The 15,966-nt window shown below is 41.2% G+C and overlaps 1 protein-coding gene across 3 annotated transcripts in view; it reads right to left on the bottom strand.

Annotated features, from left to right (window-relative positions):
• Positions 1-15,966, bottom strand: part of galnt1 (UDP-N-acetyl-alpha-D-galactosamine:polypeptide N-acetylgalactosaminyltransferase 1) — a 117,184-nt gene that overhangs the window by 96,671 nt on the left and 4,547 nt on the right. Inside the window, exon 1 of one of the 3 annotated variants that reach the window (XM_060861430.1) lies at positions 4,245-4,268. The exons of the other annotated variants lie outside the window; for them this stretch is intronic. The gene's annotated coding sequence lies outside the window, so the exon portion shown is untranslated. Of the gene's footprint in view, positions 1-4,244; positions 4,269-15,966 lie in introns of those variants that run through there. 3 annotated transcript variants of the gene reach the window in all.

The following is a 15,966-nucleotide window of genomic DNA, read 5'->3' as shown; positions in this document are numbered from 1 at the left end:
CTGCAGAGTTACACTTATTTTAGAAATGGTGCACATCTATGACACTGTAGTATATACATATACACCTACCCTCACGCTAGGGCAGAAACGTCCTCATTTGTGTCCTTCGGAATGACGAAGAGCTGATTGGATTCAAATCTGTGCAACTTTCTATTTTCTGTCTAATTTGCCGATTTGCAGCCTGATAACACGTCACGCAAGTTTTGGTGTGAAGCTAAAACAACAGCCAATAATCAGGCTGGACAAGAGGAACACTAAGAAAGAGAGAAAGAGAGAGATAGAGAGAGAGAGAGAGAGAGAGAGAGAGAGCGAGAGAGTGAGTCCTGGGAGTAAAAGTGATGAAAGATGGGTCATCTGTTCTTGGGGACATTGTTCTACTAAAAAAATCGCACCGTTCATGGGTCAGATCGAAAGCATGATGAAACACAATTAAGCCCAAAACAGGATTCAGGATTATATCACGTCCAGAGAAACAGCAGCCAAGCTCAATAGCTGGTTGTTTGTAAGTCATCGGTAGAGTGAATGTCTCTTTTAAACATTTATTTTTAAACAGACAGACTGCAGACAGTGGAGACAGATTAGCCTTTCTGCCCCACTATATCAGATATCTTCAAAGGATAATGAGGTGAAAACGATTTGAGCCAAAACCTGTGGAGATTTTGGGATTTCACGGAAAGTCGAAAGCCTTTAGCTAGCTGAGAAAACTGAAGATACTGGGTCGGATCTTAGACATATGAAAGTCATTGATAAAGGAGTTACTTAGGTAGTTTTCACAAGACGACTTATTAACTCTTACCCAAGTAGATTCGAGTGCCACCACAATTCTGGTCTGTTTATTTCTGGATTGTTTCTGGTCGTGGCTCAGATACGATGCTAATCGTCACATTGGGCTGAAGCTGAGAATGATACAGTGATATAGAGGAATATTATCCTGGCTATTCAGACTGGGCAGCAGCAGCTGGATTGTCTGGATGTGCTGACACACATTTGGAAATATATTACAGTTTACTGTAACCTCACATTAGCATATAAATGAAGAGTCAGTGCTTCATTTGTCACGTCTACAAACATGTTATGAGGATAAATCTAGGTCAGTGTTACAGCAGAAGGTAGAGCAACAAGCATCTCCGTTTAGCACAGGCTACGACTCAACTAAATAAAGAACAGCACCAGACTCGTATGACAGATTTGTCACACAAAACCCCACAAACAAAGGTTTTATTTATTAATGAATGACACGCCACACATTTAGACAACTTTTAGTCTGATTCAATGTTGTGGAATATCAAAGAGAGAGACGAGTTCATTCCTGATGTGACATAGGTCATTAGCGGTCACAGCTCTCACACTCTCTCTCTCTCCCTCTCTCTCTTCCCATCTCTCTCCCTCTCTCTCCCCATCTCTCTCCCTCTCTTTCTTCTCCCCATCTCTCACTCTCTTTCTCCCCATCTCTCTTCCCATCTCTCTCCCTCTCTCTCCCCATCTCTCTCCCTCTCTTTCTTCTCCCCATCTCTCACTCTCTTTCTTCTCCCCATCTCTCACTCTCTTTCTCCCCATCTCTCTTCCCATCTCTCTCCCTCTCTCTTCCCAATCTCTCTCCCTCTCTCTCCCAATCTCTCCCTCTCTTTCTTCTCCCCATCTCTCCCTCTCTTTCTTCTCCCCATCTCTCCCTCTCTTTCTTCTCCCCATCTCTCCCTCTCTTTCTTCTCCCCATCTCTCCCTCTCTTTCTTCTCCCCATCTCTCGCCCTCTCTCTCCCCATCTCTCGCCCTCTCTCTCCCCATCTCTCGCCCTCTCTCTCCCCATCTCTCGCCCTCTCTCTCCCCATCTCTCGCCCTCTCTTTCTTCTCCCCATCTCTCGCCCTCTCTTTCTTCTCCCCATCTCTCGCCCTCTCTTTCTTCTCCCCATCTCTCGCCCTCTCTTTCTTCTCCCCATCTCTCACTCTCTTTCTTCTCCCCATCTCTCACTCTCTTTCTTCTCCCCATCTCTCACTCTCTTTCTTCTCCCCATCTCTCACTCTCTTTCTTCTCCCCATCTCTCACTCTCTTTCTTCTCCCCATCTCTCACTCTCTTTCTTCTCCCCATCTCTCACTCTCTTTCTTCTCCCCATCTCTCACTCTCTTTCTCCCCATCTCTCACTCTTTCCCCCACCTCTCTCTCTCTCTCTCTCTCTCTCTCTCTCTCTAGTAGAGTAGGGTTAATGCTAATGCAACGAATTTTCAGATTTGTTTTGGAAAAAACTGAAGGAAGAAATAAACAGAAAAAATGATACTAACAAAGTCCTCATCCATCATTGTCCTGCAAGTCATTGAGTCTCACAGGAAAGGCTGCTAGCGCCACTGGCCTCACGTCACATGACTCCTGCTCCGTGATGCGACTGCGGCTCGTGCTGAATGGAACAGTCACTTCATAACGGTAGGGTTTGTTGTCCAACTGAACAAAATTTACTCTAGAGCTGAATTTTTCACACTAGGCTACTAAAAGGGCCAGAATAAATGGCCTTGCGGGCCACCAATTAAATGGCCTGGGTATACGTTAAATAACACAATGATGTTAAGTACTGTATACATATCCAGCATAAGACTACTGCTAGCTTTTGATTGTTGTTATGCTAATGTAATGTTGGCGAGACACTTTTCAGGTTCAGACTGCTAGCTTACAGGACCGGCTTATTCAAAGACTCCTTTTTAACTGTTTAACTCTTTTATATAATACCAGTAATTTTACTCAGGATGGGTTTATGGCTGCTCTCTTTATCCCTGTTGGGTTGGACCAATCGCAGGCCTTTCTCTCTTGTTAATTACAGTGAAATGGACAAATATGGCTGTTCTGTTCTGGTTATGTATACAACAGAGGGCAGTTTGTGCTCTCTACTCCAAATAACTGTCTCATGTAAGCCTGCACATTCCCAGACTGAGAGTTACAATGATTATTGGGCGAGAGGAGAAACAGAACCATCCCTCGCTCCAGCGGCTGGCAAAGACCTAATGCGATACTAAAAGCGAGTCTAAATGGGAGAATCCGAAAGCATAATCAAGACATACTAAAATAAAAGTGTCTTTTTGGGAATAAACAAAAGGTCCTGAAAGAGGACAACGTCTGACTAAAATGGTGAAGGTGGTGTTCAGTTACTGTATTTCATATGTTTACACACTAGCAATAAAGCGCAGAATGTTTTGTGCACATTTATGTATGTATACACTCACCCACTTGGGTATAATGACAAATATAAATTATATATATATATATATATATATATATATATATATATATATATATATATATATATATATATATATATATATAAAATACACACACACAGACACACACACGATATACAAATATGAAAGGGGGAGCACTTTCTATACTTCTATACACACACACACACACACACACATTTATATATATATATGTTTTTTTCATATTTATTTATATATGCATAAAATGAAAGGAGGGTAAATGATACTCACACACACACACAAACACGAAAGGGGGGAGCACTTTCTATGCTTCTATACACACACACACGCACTACATACACACACACACAGCAGCAAAAACAGAGTGGGAGCGCGAGAACATGAAGGAGTGAGAGAGAAAGAAAACAAAATCAATCAGGAGCACAGCATGTGCAAACACTTCAGCATGACACCTACCCACAACACAGCAGTGTATAAGACACATGAGCATCTGCCAGATCTACATGAGCTAGACACAAACACAGTAAAATCAGAGAGAAGCTGAGAGACTGCATCTCCCGTGAGGAGAACAAAACGTCGGCAAACGTCGAGCATGTATGAAGGGAAGAAAAAGAAAAAGAAAGAAGAAAAAACATAAGGAATTGTACAACACCACCGAGGCCCTGACCATGTAGAGATATTTCTGAAAAGTGTTTTTTACTCAAAAAAATATCCCTTTCTAAGCAGCGTTTTCAAAAAGAAATTGAAAACACTCACATTAATACACCAGCTTAGTGATCGGTACTTCATAATCTTCTGTCAAACGCCACAAGAGTCACATTTAGAACTGCATACTGTGCGTTAGAGAAGCAGAAATGCAGGAAAATCACCAGCATGATGAAAAGCTCTCAAAACAAAACAAAACAAAAAAAAAAAAAAGAGAAAAATGATGGTCCATCTGTGTGCAGTGGTGATGAAGTACACTGAACAACGGCTTAAGATTAAGGTGCAGTAATAAAACAAAAGGAAATTTAATTACGGGCACGTTATCAAATGAGAACTCACCCAACAGCAGCCCGGTCACCAGCCGTGATAAACATCCTGCACATTCGTAACACACCGAAACTGGCAAAGTGTGTGTCAGCGAGCATATTATTGCTGTCCACAGGTAACCTTTTTCTGCGACTCAAAACACTGCTGTAGTTGAGCACGAGAGGCCAAAACACAAAGGAGGAAAAAAACAACTAAATTTGTCAAGAGTCATGTGGTCAATTACATTCATACACTTGTGGTGAACAGAATAAGAAATTTTCAATGCAACACATGTACACTTCAGTATCACAGGTTCTCATTCCAAGCTGTACAGTGGGCTTGGGAGGTATTGATTTTTTGCTGGCCATGATCTACAAACAAACAAACAAACAAACAAACAAACAATGTTAAATAGCTTAATATTATTAACAGATGTGGAGTCGGGAACTGCTCTCCCTAATACCTACAGTTTCCTGCTGTTTGTCTGATGCTAGCCAAATCAAACCTATAGTTTTAAACCCAAAACATACACTATACACTTACATTATGCACCATGTACATGTGCTTAAACTACAATTTTTTTCTACCCATAAGTACAAGAAGTTTCCCAGTTAAATGGACTTTATGTCATGCCCACTTGTCGGGACGCTGCTAGATTTACCAGAATACGTAGAATTTCTAAAATGTTCATTCATTCATTCATCTTCTACCGCTTATCCGAACTACCTCGGGTCACGGGGAGCCTGTGCCTATCTCAGGCGTCATTGGGCATCAAGGCTTTCTAAAATGTTGACAAACAGAAATCACACAATGTGGGCTAATTTAAAAGACATTATGAAGATGAGGTTTCCATCTGTGTGCACTCACAATATTTCTACTGCAAAATGGCACAGACTGCTGGTGTGACTGGTATGTGATTTGGGACACACCTCAAGAGAGTGTGAGCCTCACACATGTAAACTAGGAGAATGGGGCGGAGCTTCCTGGTGCTGTCAGTTAATAAAAGTAACCTGAAAGTAATTGAAATAAAAACATTTCCATCTGAATGTCAACACTGACAGTAGACAAAAACCTAATTATTTCTTACTGTAGGCTGTTTTGCATAATTCATCCACTGTAGAAAAAGAGGAAGAGTGGAAGCTCACCTTAAGCAAGAGCTTTCAATACCTTCAACTCTTCTAGTGCAAAAACGAAAACTGTTACCTTAAGCGGTCACAATAAAAACGATTACGTAAAGATGTTACCTTCCCTAACTCCCATCCAGCAAGTTAAATATTTCCCCTCACCCTTTAATGCATTTTAATTTGAATACAATCCTGCAGTTAAGAGCAACTTTCATCTACAGAACAGTAAACTTTAAATACCTAAACATTTCAACATTCCCACTTCACTGTTGGTGAAATGGTGAAACTGACCACCACCAGCAGCAGCTCCAACATCAACACCACCAACACCACCACCAGCACCACCAGCACCACCACCAGCAGCAGCACCTCCACCACCAGCAGCACTACTGCTCTGAAAAATGCTGCTTTGTATCCATGACAATGTCCTTGCTCTGTTCTTCTTGTTCATTTTTAATCCCTAATTCAAAATTCATGTGCCACATTAAGGAGTGCAGAGCTAGCTTTATGACTTGCTGAGATTTTTCAGCCAGTAACTTGCCCTTGCCACTCAGATCTACAGCTGAGGTCACGGGTTTGCAGAATCTGCAAAAATATTTAAAAAAAGAAATGAGAGATGTTCAAAATTCAGTTCGGCCCTGAATAAGATATTTCACAGAACAGTCCACAAGACACAATAATACCTGATTTTACACAAATTAATCGATTGAACTGTTTCTACGAGACTGATTCTTAATACTGGGTTTGATGTTTTGTCCTGAGCAGTTACACCTCACAATGTTCTTCAAAATAAACAATCCTCAAGGTCCTTCTCATTCTGTGCTTTTCCAGCACCTTCTGCTGACCCCTTTTCCATCATAGGTTGATTGATTTTGAGATCCATCTTTTCACACAGAGGACAACTGAGGGACTCGTACACAAAAGGTCCAAACTGATGTTCACTGATACATTAAGAGCCGGTGGGGTGAAAACTTTTGAACATGCTGATCAGTGTGAATTATTTCTTTTATTTTTGGGAGAAACATGTAAATATCTTACGTAGCTTCCTGAAGAGAAGTAATAAGTAAACAAACAATAAAACTGTTTTACAAACAATATTATTAAACTGAATAATAATGATCACTGTTCAAAAGTTTACACAGTAAACAACGATCAAGAAATATTTGAAAAGCTTAAGTTTTGTTTGTTAGTTTGTTTAATATCTGTGGGAAGGGCACTGAGAGTAAACATGATGAGACGAGTGCAGAGGTAAAGAGAAAACCAAGTCAATTCGTTTGACTTGTAAATTTTTTTTCGAAGAAAAACAAAGACAGCTAAATAAGTAAAAACAAACAAAAAAAAAGTACAGTAATAAAAAATCACAGACGAGCGCCTGACAAATAGCAAATCAGCCCCAGAACTCAATCGTAATGTGTTTCTATCCTTAAATTTGATTTCTGTTCATAAAACCTTAGCTATTACAGATCATACAATGCTAGTCGTAAAGATTAGGCATGATATCTGCTTACCAACCGGCGCAACTCACCAGCTGTATTTCTAAAGCAATCTTATCTTATCGATTCTAAACAATTTATGTGATTTTAATACATCAGACCACACATCACATGTTAAGTTTCAGGATTGTTCATGTATGAGAACATTAGCGTCTTGCAAGACTTAGCATTACGTCAATAAATTGTTTTTTTTTAAATATATTGAAACTTCTAAAAAAAAAAAAAAAAGACCTAGCGCTTTGCCCTGAAGACTCTCCTGTGGAGGAAAACCTTAAAGAAACATGAAAATAAATGTCAGTTATCGGCATTTCTACTTTTTTCAGTACACCGGTCCCTGGGACTGCACGTGGCTTATAATTGAGCAGCGCTGTGGTATAAACAGAGAAGTGGTGCGATAAACACATGCTTGTGTGATCTACTCGACAGTCAGTGTAACTTGAGCAGCTGAGCGTGGTCCTAACAAAACAGCCAGAAAGCTCAATTTTCTGCTTTGGAGATCTAATTTAAACTACAGGAGCTTTTCATTTGAGGATGTTTAATAATCTCTGGAGTGCCAGTGTGTATTTATCCTGAAACCCAAACATGATAACAAAATGAATTTTGTCCATATTTGCATTGCTTTGTTTCACATTCATTTGTATGCAAGATTTGGACATTTTTGTTGTTGTTTGGTTTAACACACATTCAAAGGCAATTCGAGGCTGTGTTCCAAATCGTACAGTGCTTTGGTTTTTCTAGTAAGATGAAGACATTTGGGTTTGAATTTTTTTAAAAATTAAGAATAAGTGGGACAGTAGATCAGAATTGTATCTTTTGTTTCATGAGATTTACATCGAAGTAAAAGTAAGGAACACAGGGTGATTTACTATGATTCTACACTTACAACCTAATGCCTGTATTTTATCATCACTGGCTTAAGTGCATGAAAAGCAGGGGCAGAAACGTCTGACTGAGTTCATTAGAAATAGATCGTCATTGTACCCCATGATGCTCGTGGATTGCAGGGCTCAGGTGTTAGCCTGTTAGCTAGGGGGTTTTTGGTTACGCTGGCTGTTCATGGCTGGGCTGTTTCCTCTGACAAGCCTGGCGCTGTTCCCTCTTGGCTAACGATGACCCATTTAGAAGGAGCTCTACCAGTAACAAGAGAACACTAGGAGTGCTGTAGATCCTCTCATCTCCATCTCCGTCTTGAATACACACACCACACACACATGCACACACATATATACACATACACAAGCAAAGTATGCTGAAACTCACTGGGGGCTATAAAGCAGACACAAAGTAATAACTCATGGATAAAATATGCAGCAATGTCACAACTTTCAGCACAGTTTCCTCACATTAGGCACACAATTTACATATTTTAATGAGCTGCATGTTGCCAACAAGTTGCTTGTTCTGCTTCCAATTTATCAAACACGTAAACACACACAAACACGGTGCCTTCACTGGACACTTTAGAAGGAACAACTGTACCTCTGCTAATTCTTGCAATCATCTAATCAGCCACGGAGCAATGCATAAAGCTTCATGTAACTGTTCATCACATCTAACATCAGAATGCGGGATAAACATGATTTCAGTGCTTTTGACTGGTTTCTGGCACAAGATAGGCTGGTCTGGGTGTTTCAGAAGATGATGATCTCATGGGGTTTTCACACACAACAGTCTAGAGTCTATGGAGAATGAATAAAAAAAAAAAACAAAGCCCAGTGAGAGGAAGTTTGGGTTAAAAATGGGCTGTCTGATGGAAGAGGTTACAGGAGAATGATAAGATTGGTTACAGCTGACAGGTCACTCGAATATGCACTCTTTACAACCATGTCGAGCAACAAGGCATCTCAGAATTCAGCAAACTTCAAGGCAAATTGTCTACAACAGCAGAAAACCACATCACAGCCTCCAAACCTGTCAGCCAAGAGCAGGAGTCTCAACCTACAGCACAGGATCAGATGAAGAAGCAGCCGCCTTTATTTTTGTCACTTTCCATTACAGCACAGTGAAAATCTTTCTTCATGTATCCCAGCTTTTAGAGGTTGGGGTCAAAGCACAGGGTCGTGATACAGCACCCCTGGAGCGGTGAAGGTTAAGGGTCTTGCTCAAGGGACCAACAGTGTCAGCTTGGCACTGCTGGGGTTTGAACCCCAATCCTCTGTTCAACAACCCAGAGCCTTAACCCCTTGAGGCATCACATGACCCGATCGCCATCGACGAACAGGTGAAGATTAGGAACAAAGAAAAGATTCTGGTCTTCAACTGGCCAGTTGTGGCGAGTCTGTGCTCAAGTTAGACTCAGCTTCTTCTTCTTGGCATGGAGAAGTGGAACCAGATGTTATAGCTCACCCACTTCAAGGTCTGATGTACTGTGGGTTCTCAGAAGCTTTTCTGACGACCACGGCTGTAACGTCATCAGAGGAAATCATTCTCAGCAACAAGTTGCACCGGCCTGCAGACGCTCTGTACACAGGTTGCTTTTTAAACCATTCTGTGTCAACTCTGTTGTGTGTGAAACTCCCAGGAAATCAGGAGTTTCTAAAATACTTAAAATCGGCCCACCTGACACCAACAATCGCAGTCAAAGTCACAGAGATCACGTTCTGACATTCTGACATTTTCCGAGTCTTGACGCATTTTAAACAGCCCTTCAAGCCGGCCCTTGTGTAGTTCTTTTTTTATGGCCGTTGATTGTTTTTCTACCAGCTAATTAAATGGAAGTGTGGATCATCTCCTGGTTTCAGTAAGGTAACGTGACACAAGTGAGCTCAGCCTCATGGTGCGAGTTACACTGAACTCATCATCTGAAACTCCAAACCTGTCCATTTAAAAGGGTTTCTGGTTCTTTACAGTATTCTAAAGGCAACAATGACACGGAAAATTCTTCTGGATAAAATGTTTACAAAATGTACCTGCTCTTGTTGAGCGATATACATGAAGTGTAGTAAGACTAAAATAACAAGATTTAGTGTTCTGACTTTTATAGCTATCAGCCAACATGTACTAGTACTAATACTGCTGCTAACAAACCTACAGCATCTGAACAAGCTTTTGATGATTAAGGGCATTTCACGGGAAAAGTCCTTCACAAAACACCTCCCATCTTCACCATGATGCCAGTAGGGTCAATTAATGTAATATCATTTCTCATAGAGTGTTACAGTCATTTTTGCGGCACAGGTTTTTTTTTTTTTGTTTGTTTTTTTAAGGTTTTCAAATTGACAGAGGAAAAAAACTAAACGATCAAGAATTTATCTTATCTACCGGTTCATTAAACCTGTCAGGTGATTTGGAGCCACTTTTCCTTTTTAAGCCAGTGTAATGGAGCCATTTATACAGGACCAGTGTTTAGGGACTTGCTACAATTTAAAATTAGGCTGCTCACTAGTTATTTCATAATAAGGGACGCGCTGGAAGTCAGACAAGCATTTAGCTTTAATCAAGCTCTGAGAAAAGTTCAAAAGTATCATATCATGCTTGCAAATAAATGCTTTTCATTAGAAGATGTGACTCTGTATAATCTTCCTCAGGCACGAAAAAAAACACAACGTCGTGATCAGTGAAAGTGAAACACTGTTTTAATTAAAAGGCCTCAAATTAAATGTGCGCTTCCATAAATCAGGCCTCGCTGCTTACCACCCGCCCCCTCGTTTGACTGACAGCTAAGATCCTCCTGCTGTTCTGAAAGATTCTGCACTTTCCAGAGTTCACTTCGGCTCGGATTTTGGGGATGGATTTACGGTTTCATTCGTATGTAAATAAACTGGGTCTAGACATAAGCAAGACGCACTGAAGGTGTTTACAGGCTCTCAGCTGGCACAAAAGCAGAACATTAACATATAATTCCGTTAATCTTTCTCAGATAATAATTCAAATCACCCTCGATGATGTAACACAAGCTCACGAGTTAGACATCAGTGCTGACTGGTGAATGGCATGGGGTAACAAATTCAGTATGTGTATGTAAAAATGGTGTAACATGCAAAACAAACCCAAGCATGTTTTTTTTTTAAATACGGATATTGGGGTGTGTGTGTGTGTGTGTGTGTGTGTGTGTGTGTACTCGAATTGTACAGGGGACACAATGCTCTCCTGCTGCATGATGCAGTAAGTAATATATACAGTACTTGAACATCTCCGGCGCAAGATGTCATAGTTAAAGAACAAACATTTTTGGAGTAAACGTTTTACTCAGACAGCTAAATGCTTCCCGTGTCTTGTAGGTTTTCCTGTTTGTCAGATGCTAATTAGCTGGTGATGGTGAAAAACATACATGCACATACATCTCTTTTTCTACCCATCCCGGGGCATCCAGAGATTGTATCAGCTCCAGTGGTGTTTGGTGTCATGAAGATTTTGGACCTTCATTGAGATGAGGCCAACCCTGTGAAGATCCTGAGACATCTAAAGATGCATCAGCTCCAGTTGGATTCTGCTTCACAAAATATTCAGACATTCTAAGAGGAGATGCCAACTACATGTGGTCTTTAAAGACAACCACCTCATCATCAATACACAATCGTCGGACTGTATATTTATAATCACACCCTCCAGTGTCACCCAAATGAGGATGAGGTTCACTTTTGAGTCTGGTTTCTATCAAGGTTTCTTCCTCTTCCATCTAAGGGAGTTTTTCCTCACCACAGTCATCTCAGTCACCTCAAACTTGCTCATTTTGGATAAACACAAACACAATTAAATATATCTAATATTAATCTTGAATTTTGTATTATATGTTCAATATGTCCATATGACAGTATGTCCATTGTTGGGTCAGTGGTAGCTAAAGTGGTTAAGTTGTTGATCGAAGAATCAGGGTTCGAGCCCCAGCACTGCCAAGCTGACACTGTTGGGCCCCTGAGCGAGGCCCTTAACTCTCACTGCTCCAGGGGCGCTGTATCGTGGCCGACTCTGTGCTCTGACCCAAACCTCCAAAGTGGAGACATGTGAAGAAAGAATTTCACTGTGCTGTAATGTATATGTGACAAAATAAAGGCTTCTTCGTCTTATACAAATAATATAATAATGAACATCTGCACCATGCAGCTTAGAAACAACTTGACTTACAATCAAACTAAATAGCTGCTGACAATCAGTGTGTAGTAAAAGTCGAGCTTTTACTTTTGTCACTTTTAACAGGTGTCGGTCACAATGTAAGCCTCGCTGCTGACCTTTTTTCCCCTTCATAAACGCATTTCTGTCTATTAATTCCTTGTATGAACAGCACCACAGCACCCTCCAAGTCTCAGTACAGGGCATTCGACTGCACTACTGTTGTAAACACGTTACACCACTTCCTCGAGATGACTTTGTGAACATGTCAATCTTTTTCTAATCACAACTCCACAACGAGGGTTACGCTGTTAGATCCCGAGTCCGTTCGATCAAACGCCTCATTGTTATTCTTTCGTGCTTCTGGATGAATACCGATCACGCGCGGCACATTTAGATCCGTGTCTCGAGTGTCACGAATCAGATAATTAGCATTCGGTATTTAGCTCCTCTACACTTGAAGGCTCAATTATTTTTCGGTTAATATGACCGAGGCTCTCCCGAGAGTAAGATGCGGAGGAGGAACTTGAGGGAAGGAGAAGAAAAGGCGAGACTGCCTCTCAGCTGGGATGCAGAAAAGGAAACTGATGAAATCCGGTTAGGAAATAAGATTTTCATGCCTTGTCTTTGAGGTGGTAAGTAATAGTGTGTGGCACAGGGACCTTTCTGTATTTATTATGGATGATGTTAGAATTAAGACTCAGTTAGTCTGCTAGCTGTAAGGGAACTCATCCAGCCATCAATAACTGAGAAAAAGTTCAAGAATAAAACGCTCCATGTCTGCCTTAATAAATTATCACGCAAAATAGTAGAGAAAAATATTGATATTGTGAACGATGATGTCACAGTACACTGAAATACTGTGCGCGATGTTCCCTCGCTAGCAAAAGCTCTTTCTTCTGCTGTTGGAGCAGAAATCCCCATGATCTGTACAGACTGCATCTGCTCTGCCTCTGCTTGGTTAGGATCAGCCATGAAGACCGTTCTGCTCCGCTCAGCTCGTATACGCTAACAAGATCTGTCTGGCGGCTTGCTAAGCTCACGGCGACTGTAGCTAGTGCAGGCCGTTGATTTGTCGGATTCTGTGAAATGCTGGATACAGACATCCGGGAAATCCAAAACTGCTCAAGTGAGTGGAAGCTCAGTGGAAAGTGGATAGTGAGATGTGTTTGCTGCCACTTTTGTTCTGCATGGGAGCATCATCAGAAGTGCGACGGCACCAGACAGGATACCTCTTTCTCTCTCTCTCTCTCTTTTCACAATTAAAAACTGCGGTAAGAAGCAGATTTTGTATTAATTTTCAAAAATTGTATTATTATTTTGTATTATTAGAATTGATCGTAATACGGTTAAGTTATTGTACAAAAGTCTTGTGATAAATGTGTGTGCCGTATCACCCTCTCCTACAGAGTACCGGCATACAATTTAGAACATTTAGTTTAATACACACTTCTCACTCACTCATTTTCTACCGCTTATCCGAACTACCTCGGGTCACGGGGAGCCTGTGCCTATCTCAGGCGTCATCGGGCATCAAGGCAGGATACACTCTGGACGGAGTACCAACCTATCGCAGGGCACACACACACTCTCATTCACTCACGCAATCACACACTACAGACAATTTTCCAGAGATGCCAATCAACCTACCATGCATGTCTTTGGACCGGGGGAGAAAACCGGAGTACCCGGAGGAAACCCCAGAGGCACCGGGAGAACATGCAAACTCCACACACACAAGGCGGAGGCGGGAATCGAACCCCAACCCTGGAGGTGTGAGGCGAACGTGCTAACCACTAAGCCACCGTGTCCCCCGCTTAATACAAAGTTGTATGATATTCTGCACAATATACAGTAACTCGTGTTAAAATGGAAGAGTTTTACATTCAGGGTCAATTTGGAACGTTTCTCCTCGAGCTCCCGATAAAGAAAGTTCTCACATCACATCCATGATTTCAGTGGGTTGTAAAACCTATCAGAACAAACAAACTAAACACCACAACTGAGTGAGTCAACCAATTTTTGTGGTAATAAATGCTCAAGTTTGCCACAGCTTTTGTTCAAAATTTGAAATTGTGATTTTTCTGTGGAGAACTACTTGAATTGGTGAAAAAAAAAAACACTTGTCTGTAATAACTTTCTGTGATAGCACTACTCATGTTCCACACACTTGGATCAAAAAGTGTTTTTGGCTGAATGCGTGTGGTTGTTGATGCCATGCGACGAATCTTGGCCCAAACGTGCAAAAAATCTGCGATCGTTTCAAACAGCTTTGAATGTATTGAACTGGATTTTGAATTTTTCTTAACCTTAAATCAGAATCATAAAATCCTGACGGGAGTGGCTGAGAATTATGTATCAGTTTTGGCCAAGAAACAATAGTTTGAGCATAAAACACTTGGTTTGGAGTGTAATATCTCTCATACCATTTTGCCGAAGTTGTTGCCTGTTGTAACATGAAATCTAAGAGCCAGAGAGAGCTGTGTTTCTGGCTTTAACGGGTAATTCCAGAGCGAACAAGCATCGCACATTACATGTTTGTTATCTGCAAATATTATACAAATAAATATGTCCTTTCTTTTCTCTGCACTATAATAACACTCTACTCGCTGATGTACGTCAAGCAATTATTTGTTAAGCTTGAAACATTTTTTGGAAGTCATTATTCCTGCCGGATTTGAAGCCTGGAGGTGAAGAAGCAGATTAATAACAGTAATAATAATAATAATAATAATAATAATATCTCAGAAGATGATGGAGCATGTGCAACACTGCGCAACATGCTGGAGATCAAATCAACACTAATGAGCTTTAATTTAATTACAGAGCAGCAGGCGCAGAGCAGAGCAGAGATTGCGGAGGAAGATGTTTGTCGATGTTTCCGCTGCACAGAGATGTCTCGGGTCTGGAGAGAGAGCTCTGAAATGTCAGCCGTGTTTTTGTATACCCCGTTATCTCCACGGAAACTAGGCTTTTCGGATATAGAATACTTTATTATAGCTTCACGCTTGAATGACACGATCCTCACTGGAGGATCGAAACATTCCAGGAGGTGGCGCTGGACCTGATCCAACTCCTCCTATAAAACTAACTCTAAAGCTACATTCCCACAGTCGCTGTACTACGAAGTCATCTGGTTGCTGTAGTAACAACGTTTATCGGCGGGTGGTGCAGCTAGCATTCCACTAGACAACAAATCGGGCTTTTCTAGCTTTTAGAATGAAATATTCTTGAGGAAGATTTGGCATTTGTGTAGATATTTCATCAGTGTACGCAATAAAATCGGCATCATATGAGATGAAGGAGAAGCAGTGTGTGCTCTTTGTCGCAATCATGTGCGCTCTGCTGTCATCACTCCTGTTACTAGTCCAACAAGTTGCTCCATATTTCCATGAAGTTAAAGTCAAATTTGTTGTATTCCTGGACACACCCACATCTAGTTGCCAACAGTCTCTGTGGCTCATGTCACCTCATTTTAATGAATGATCTCCGGTCTCTTTGTCAGCGTGAGCATGTGGAGCATAAACCTAGGAGACGCTCTACACCACCACACAACACACTTATCCACACTTATCTGAAACATCTCCCAGCTCTCATCTTCATTGCCTTACTCAGAACACCACGCATGCTCAAACTGAAAGCTCAAAAACATCTGCAATCACATCACACCCAGAATCTGCGTTTTCCTGTTAGTCATGCTTCTCAGTCATTCTGTAATTCACTTACATGCAGCTCTAGTAACCAAAGCTGTGTAGCACGGATGTGACTTCCTGTCAGTGGGGGAAGTGAGATGTTTGAAAGTGCGAGCCGTGATCAGCAAAAGACGGCAGTTAACACCTCGGTTAAATGGAATTTCCGTGATTATCGATACAGCTTCAAAGTTCCAAAATGAATTCTGACGTGTAAGCCGAGGCAGTTAGCACACAATCAGCACAAATTTTCCAAACGGATGTAAACATCAAACACGGCTGCTGAGCACATGCATGGAAAGGATTTCTCTCCACCTCTCTCAAGCTCATTAATGCTTCAGTCCTTGTGTCACATCAAATGTCTTTTTACGTTGGATGAAAGTGCGATATTTCAGGATAC

Source organism: Tachysurus vachellii, chromosome 25 (genome assembly GCF_030014155.1).
Source record: "Tachysurus vachellii isolate PV-2020 chromosome 25, HZAU_Pvac_v1, whole genome shotgun sequence".
In the NCBI taxonomy this organism is placed as follows: Eukaryota; Metazoa; Chordata; class Actinopteri; order Siluriformes; family Bagridae; genus Tachysurus; species Tachysurus vachellii.
The sequence above is the reverse complement of the archived record's forward strand: the minus strand, read 5'-3'. Positions and strand labels throughout refer to the sequence as shown.